This window comes from Eschscholzia californica, unplaced genomic scaffold (genome assembly GCF_041429995.1).
Source record: "Eschscholzia californica isolate CP2 unplaced genomic scaffold, dmEscCali1.0.p SCAF_1, whole genome shotgun sequence".
In the NCBI taxonomy this organism is placed as follows: domain Eukaryota; kingdom Viridiplantae; phylum Streptophyta; class Magnoliopsida; order Ranunculales; family Papaveraceae; genus Eschscholzia; species Eschscholzia californica.
Window position 1 is genome coordinate 52,165,935 of NW_028238198.1, and position 8,169 is coordinate 52,174,103.

General features: G+C 34.6%; 1 long non-coding RNA gene across 1 annotated transcript; it reads right to left on the reverse strand.

The window, feature by feature from the left end:
* LOC147567534 (uncharacterized) lies at nt 1-7,751 on the reverse strand. The gene is made up of 3 exons (XR_015237748.1): nt 7,611-7,751; nt 6,949-6,995; nt 1-786 (listed from the first exon to the last, which is right to left on the reverse strand). It is a non-coding gene; the product is annotated as an uncharacterized LOC147567534 (long non-coding RNA).
* Nucleotides 7,752-8,169: the final 418 nt, after the last annotated feature.

The following is an 8,169-nucleotide window of genomic DNA, read 5'->3' on the forward strand; positions in this document are numbered from 1 at the left end:
TGTGCACCTTGATAAAACAACATACAATTGACCATGGCTAAATACTGGAGTGCGAAGATCAACCCCCACAAATTTTACTGATTGACCTTGAGATTTGTTTATTGTCATTGCATACGCTAGCTTGATAGGAAAGTGACGCCTTATGAACTGGACGCTCGAATTAGAAGACGTAGGTGATAGAGAAATCCCTGGAATAAATACCAAATTTCTGGCTTTATCTCAATTCAAAATTCTACATTCAAGTACTCGAGACGCAAATCTGACAACCATCAATCTCGTGCCATTACACATCCCATCTTTTGGAGAAAGATTTTGTAACAACATAATAGGACAACGAACTTTCAATTCTAATTTGAAAGGTGGAAATCCAGGTGGATTAAGATAAATTAAAAATTCAGAGGGGTAGCCAGCTGCAAGGGTATTATCGTTTGCTCAGCTTCATCCATTTTATCGACAACAAAATAAGTAACTGTTTCTTCAGAGATTATATTTAAAGCCGAAATATTGATGACACTAACATCTTCATTACGTGCAGAGAGAATGGTTCTTTCTGTCAACTATTCAGAAGAACTAGTTCCGACCACATGTAACCCTCAAAATTGAAGACGACAAGTTAACTCTTTCGTCTCTACTTGATCCAACCTTCGAAAAATATAAAAGATGATGAGTAATGGATATTGCAGCGCCCCAAATCTCAAATCTTAAGCTAACCGCCTTGAAATTGAAGATTTGAGACCTTCAAAATGGATCTATGAGCAACGCCTACCATGAGTGCACAACCAATACCTGAAAAACAAAATAGATGGGTTAAAACCCAACTGTAGTAGATTTCCACAAACCTAAGTCTCGGGTAGGCAAACTCAATCCCAATCAAGGAAGCATTGCATTCATATTCATTATTGACATTATCTGAAATTCAACGGTGAATACTAACATAATATATCAGATTGACCCAATCTCTCTCGAAACTAATAAATTTATGTCCTTTGATTAATTATTAGATTTTCAGGTTCTTGTATTCTAATCCAATACTAACCCTGATAATACAACGATCTTTCCTCTTTTCCAGCAGATACAAAATATCATGCCTTTAACTAAGGTAAACCTATATAGCACCAAACTTGACATGTATGTCGACAAACACATTATGTCAAAAGACAAAATCATCAAAGCCTCGTTCGGGTATCTCAGACCAATACACAACAAACATTGGCTCTTATCAAGAATTACAAACAATATTACCAAACAATTCAAGCCAACAACACATGACAAGTCAGAAGGGATGATGCTCATACTAGATCCTCACGTGGAGCGCTACCTCAAGCAAGCAAATAACAATAATAGTTAACAAACATAGACTCACCTCTAGAAGGTATCTCCCTAGGAGATACATTGCCTAAAGAACAGAAACCATGTGAATTATCTCAATAAATTCGTCCATTGGAGACTGTCTTAACACCTTACACAAAAACTATCATAACTCCTCACTTGGAACTCTTATTAACGCACCGTTTCAAGCATCGAAAAGTAGATGAACATACCTTTTCCAGAAATATAAGATACACATGTAAACTCATCACTTATCATTACCAGATTCAATTTTAAACTAGACTGAGATACAGTAGAGACTGTTCTGACACCTTATACGAAAACAACCATAACTCCTCACTCGAAATTCGGATTTATGAACCGTTTGAATTACTAGAAATTAGACAAAGAAACTTTCCAACCATATAAGAATCACACCGAGATTCATGATATATCAATAACAGATTCAGTTTTAATATAGACCGACATACAGTAGAGGCTGTTCTGACACCTTGTACGAAAACTATTGTAACTCCTCACTCGGAACTCCGATAAATGAACCGTTTGAACTACTAGAAAGTAGACGAACATACCTTTCCAACCATATAAGTATCACACCAAGGTTCATCATCTATCAATACCAGATTCAAGTTTAATCTAGACCGAAATACTGTCCTCTATAGATGTTTTATGGAATTCTAGACAAAAGTAATGTCTAAACCATTTAATCGTTTTTTTTAATGTGATTAACAATACTAAACCTATCATGGAATAAACTGAAAGAGCCTATAAAAAAAATTAGGAGGTAGGAAATTTACCTCTTTTCGCCTTAGATGACTTCCAGACGACAATCACCATGCTTTCTTCTCTCCCTAGAGAACTCTATCTCTATCTCTTTCTTGTTTATTGATCCTTCCTTCACTAAGGAGTGGCTGCACCATCCCTCTTTTCAATAGGTTTTATTCAAAAGTGAAGAGGATTAGGGTTTTTAAACCCACTACTATTTTGTCCAAACAAAACTGACCTAGAGTTTTATTGTTTCCACCCAATTTGATTTATAAAAAATAGGGGTATTACAGATATAAAGTTCAAAGAGAATAGCGAAGTCAAAATAATGCTTCATGTAACCAAAATAAAATAAGATTTACCTCGAGTAAAGAAATTCGAAAAATAAAGGTTTGCGGGTTCTGCGGGACGTAACCGCATGTTTTGGTCAAGAGTGAGGACATTAATAAAGTCCCATATAAATGATCGCCTAAGTGATGCACCTACGATCTGCTCCCTGACTCCTTTTGGTATCACAGGTAAAATTTGTTGATAATCACCCCCGAGGATGACTGTTACACCACCAAACGGTCTGGTGTCATCACGAACATCCTGTAGTGTACGGTTAACCGCCTCAACGCAATATCTACGTTGCACAGGAACTTCATCCCAAATAATTAGACATGTTTGTCTAAATAGATCTGCGTGTGGTGTCTGCTTATCAATGTTGCATATTGAATCTCCGTGCACATCAAAAGGGCTACGAAAAGTGGAATGGGTAGTTCTACCTCCAACTAATAGTAAAGAAGCAATACCAGAAGAAGCTACTGTGATAACAATAAAACCCCTTAACACGACAGCTAGTAGCAATCGTATTGTAGAAAAATATTTTACCCGTTCCCGCTCCACCATTCAAAAAAATACCACACCTCTTTCTTCATTAACGGAATCGATTACAGAGTTAAAAGCTGCTTTTTGTGCGTACTTCAGACGTTCAACATTTGAATCTACATCTGAAATCTCAATAGCAATTTGAATTTGTCTGTGCTCCCAAATAAACCTATTACTAACAATTTCTGTCCATATTCCAATTGATTTTGGCAAAGAGGGAAAGTCGTGTTGATGGTTTTTTCCGGACTCTAGAAGTAGCTCACTAAGAAGAAACAATCCAAAATCAAGTATTTATTCCTCAGTCGGATTAGGAATCCCACGGGTGGTGCGAAGGTTATATGCAAGATCGTAACATATATTAAATGCAAATCGTTCCCACAAAGAGTGAGGGTTTAACGGACAACATTCAATGAGAAAGACGCAAAAAAGCCTCCTCAACCAGTAACTAGAATTCATAAACTTTGCCTCTTCCAAACATTGTATCCACTCATCGTCATCTTCTAAAAGACCCCGTGCAACATATGCCAATTTCGGTGAAGCATTTCTTCAAACACATTGTGAGCAAGAAGTACACATCAAAGCAGATCAAAGATCAAAATTTAACCAAAGTAATCACAAAACTACAAAGGAAAAGAAAGAAAAAAGTGGGAAACTCTGTTACTTACTTTAAATCAATGATATATAGCTTTTTTAGTTGGTAGAAGAAGTATATCACAAAACTCCATCCATGCAATTTAGAAGATCATTAAAATACAAAATCAAAACATTCCTACAGTACCTCTTTGATCGAAATGAAACAACCACGAAAGGAGAAGAAGATTTCGCTGGAGCTAGAGAAGCAAAAGTTTAATCAAGTTGAAACCTCTGTTTACCTTTGACTCTGATTCTTGAGAGATCTTACGGAGATGCAGAAGGTGGCTTCGAGATTTTCGTGAAATCAAATGAGAAGTTTAGAAATTGCAAAATAGAAATTGGCGTGGGAAGTTTGGAGAAGGTGGTTTCTGAGATGTTGAAGTCGGAAGGAGAGATCGTGGGAGAAAAAAATAGGAATAGTTGGTTAAATGACTAATTTAGCCTACATTTAAAAAGGATAAATTTCAAAATATTTTCATCCGTCATATGCAAAATCCACACAAAGAATGGACAGTCAGACTTATACCCCTGAATAACTACTGAGATGTTTTATTATAGTAGATTTTATTACACCTAAATTATAGTAAACATGAGTCTGTAATAAAGTACGTTCTTTAGATACAATAACCAATTTTCATGATACAACTAAAATAACCATACAGTAACATAGAAAAATTGGAAACCGAAAACGACCAAGAATCCTAAAACTAAGTAACATATGATTTCACTATGCTGAATATATACCCAATTGAAACCTGGTTTGATTTCACTCACTACAAAGTGATGTGCTATTTATGACGGACTGTTTCCGACGGAAAGAAGAAACTGGTCGGAAAAAGGTTCATATTTCCGACGGATTTCGTACCTATCGTAGGAAATTCAATTATTTCCGACGGAATGTCTAAATTCCGGCGAAAGTATGAGGTATTGACGACGAGTTTACACTGACCTTCCGACGAAAATAGTTACTTTGTTATTTGGAGAAATGACACTGTTCCTACGGCTCTTTATGTCGTCAGAAAAAGTCCCAAAACAGTTCATACCATTAAACTATACATAATTTCGATCCTATTTGAAAGTGATCGGCCTTTCGATCCTATTTGAAAGTGATTCTATTTAATTGTGTCCGTTAAAAGTATGAGAACCTCTTCATCACTTAAAGATGAATCTGCTGCATACTGCAAAGCAGTTTTACCATTTATATCTACTTAGTTTGCCTTGGTCGAATTTCAGAGTCTCATGTTTAGTTCAGGTTTAGTAAAGATACTTATATAAGGATTTAGTTTGCCTTGGTCGAATTTCACATAATTGCTAGTTTCAAATTATAACACACTTACTAACTTCATTTTGTATGTATGTTAATGCAGTTACTATGATATCTCGAGTCGTTTGTGGTGTTGAATGGAATATCAATTGGATTTTTGAATCTCAGCCTCGATTTTGACTCAGTTGGTTTTATCGTTTACATTACTTAGCGACTTTGTTATTTACGGTATATATGCTTGTATGAAACCAATAGTTTTATTGGTTTTCGACTTCATTACTTTTCATGTATATGACTTCAGTAATGAAATATCCAATACTTTTAATTTGTTATTCTTGTGAATGTTTGGTTTATGTTATTTTTGTCAGCAGGTTCATGTAATTTATAATGCTGCTGCTACAGCAGCAGCAGCAGCGGAAAAAACCAAATTTAAATTTAAAAAAAAAAATTGAGTATTTTCGTCGGATGGGAGCCGTCGGGAATAGTTTGCCACTATTTTCCGACGGATTATCAAAATCAAACCATCGGGAATAAGCCGAGGCAGGTTGACATTTACGAGAATGTTTTCCGACGCCTTTCTCTAAGTTGTTCGTCGAAAAAGAATCTATTTTCGACGACCGTTGTCGTCGGAAATACTATTTCCGTCGTCACTATTTCCGACCATTTTGCGACGGTCTTGCCTCGTCGGAAGAAGTCTTTTCCGACGGCTTTACCGTTATTTTCGACGGACCCTTTCCGTCATAAATGGTCTTCGTTTTTGTAGTGACTTCATATTTTTAACACGCAAAAGCAAATATAACTACGGTGAGCAAAATCGAAATAGATGAAATTACTCACCTGAGAAACATATAACGAACAACACCTATAGAAGATCGTCTGAAGTTAGATGAAAATTACTATTGCAATTGATTTAAAAGCATATGACTTTGAAGAATTATTTTGTGACGAAACAGTATTTTATGATTTAGAAGTATTTATTAGTCGTTAATTGGAACTAAGAGATCGTAGTCTTCTAAATCATAAATTAATTCATTTTTTCTCATGGAATCTGCTTACTCTAATTTCATCATAAAAGAATACTGTAATGATGAAAATGCCTATAGACTCGGAATTATGATTTAGGATCACCATAAAAGTATTCTTCTAAATGCCTATAAACAATTCATAAAATAATACTGTTCCAAAAGCATATTGTCATGATGAATTGAATAACTTTTTTCATAATTCCGAGTCTATACATATGTCTCTGTGTGAGCCTCAATTAAGATGACGTATTTTCCAAGAATAGTATCATCTTAGGAAACTGTTTAGTATTTCCATTGATTTAGAAACAACTAATTTAAATAGATGTAAATGTAATATAGGCAAAGAAATCAAATAACCCGAGTGTAATTCAAAGGGTTGATGATGAAATCGAATAACACCCGAGTGTAATTTAGAGGGTTGATGAAATCAAATAACCCGAGTGTAATTCAGAGGGTTGATGATGGAAGCTAAAAGATAACTCGAGTGTAATTCAGAGGGTTGATGATGGAAGCTAAAAGATAACCCGATTGTAAATCAAATAACCCGAGTGTATTTCAGAGTGTAATTCAGAGGTTGAAAAAAGTGAGCAACCTTAACTAGATGAAAAGAAAAAACAGTTGAACTAATAAAAATAAAAATAAAAAAAACTAATGTGAATAACCTAACCTGGATTAAAAGAAAGAGCTGTCGATGTAAATATTAATAAACAACCCACTCAGTTAATAGACCTGGATGAAGACAAAAAAAAACAGAAATCGGGCAACCATCTATGAGAACAAAAAGTGAGCAACCTTAACTAGATGAAAAGAAAAAACAGTCGCACTAATAAATAAAATCAGAAAACTAATGTGAATAACCTAACCTGAATCAAAAGAAAGAGCAGTCGGTGTAAGTATCAATAAAGAACTCACTCAGTTAATAGACCTGGATGAAGAGAAAAAAAAAAAACAGAAATCTACCAACTATCTATGAGAAAAAAAAGTGAGCAACCTTAACAGGATGAAAAGAAAAACAGTCGAAGTAATAAACAAAAATCAGAAAACTAATGTGAATAACCTAACCTGGAGAAGAAGACCACGAAACTTCAAAAGATTATGAAATAACCTCTCTGTAATTCAAAAAACCGTCAAAATCAGAATCAAATAACCTAATTTAGGAAATCCATTGTAAAGTTGTTCTTTGACAGGCTGCACATGTTGTTAAATAGAGCAAGTACACATCAAGACACAATTTTGCTTGAACATAAGTGTTTCATGTGTTCAAAGGTATTCTTATGAAACACTTACTCTTTCATGTAACTATACCCAAACATTAAAGACACATTTTTGCTTAAACAGAAAAAAAAAACTTAAACATGACCGAAATTGTGAATTTCGGTGAAGAATTTCTTCAAACACATTGTGAGCAAGAAGTACACATCAAATAAGATCAATGATCAAAACTTTAACCAAATTAATCACAAAACTAAAAAAGACAAAAAATAAGGAAAAAGTGGAAAACTCTGCTACTTACTTTAAGTCAATGATGTATAGCTTTTTTAGTTGGTAGAAGAAGTATATCACAAAACTCCATCCATGCAATTTAGAAGATCATTAAAATACAAAATCAAAATCAAACAATCCTACAATAATCTTTGACCGAAATAAAAAAACCACGAAAGGAGAAGAAGATTTTGCTGAAGCTAGAGAAGCAAAAGTTAAATCAAATTGAAACCTCTGTTTACCTTTGACACTGATTTTTTAGAGATCTTCCGGAGATGCAGAAGGTAGCTTCGAGATTTTCGTGAAATCAGTTGAGAAGTTTAGAAATTGCAAAATAAAAATTGGCGTGGGAAGTTTGGAGAATTTGGTTTCTGAGATGTTGAAGTCGGAATGAGAGGTCGCGGGAGAAAAAATAGGAATGGTTGGCTAAATGACCTATATTTAAAAAGGATAAATTTCTAAATTTTCACCCGCCAAATGCAAAGAATGAAAGACCAGACTTATACCCTGAATATGTGTGGGGGCGAGGGGAAGTGATTTATGTAATTCCGGGATATCGTAACCTATTTTCTCCCCACTAATTTCTCTTCCTCCCATAATTGTTGGGTATCTAGTAAATGCCAAGAATATCATTGCAGTTAATTTGTTAGAAGCTGACATATATGATAATATCTAGGGTTTTTTGAGTTTACCCCCTCAATATTAATTGGTAATTGAGTTTACCCCCTCAATAATTGATAATTGAGTTTACTCCTCAACTTACTATTTTTATTAAAAACAGTAAGACAATATTTGATGGTG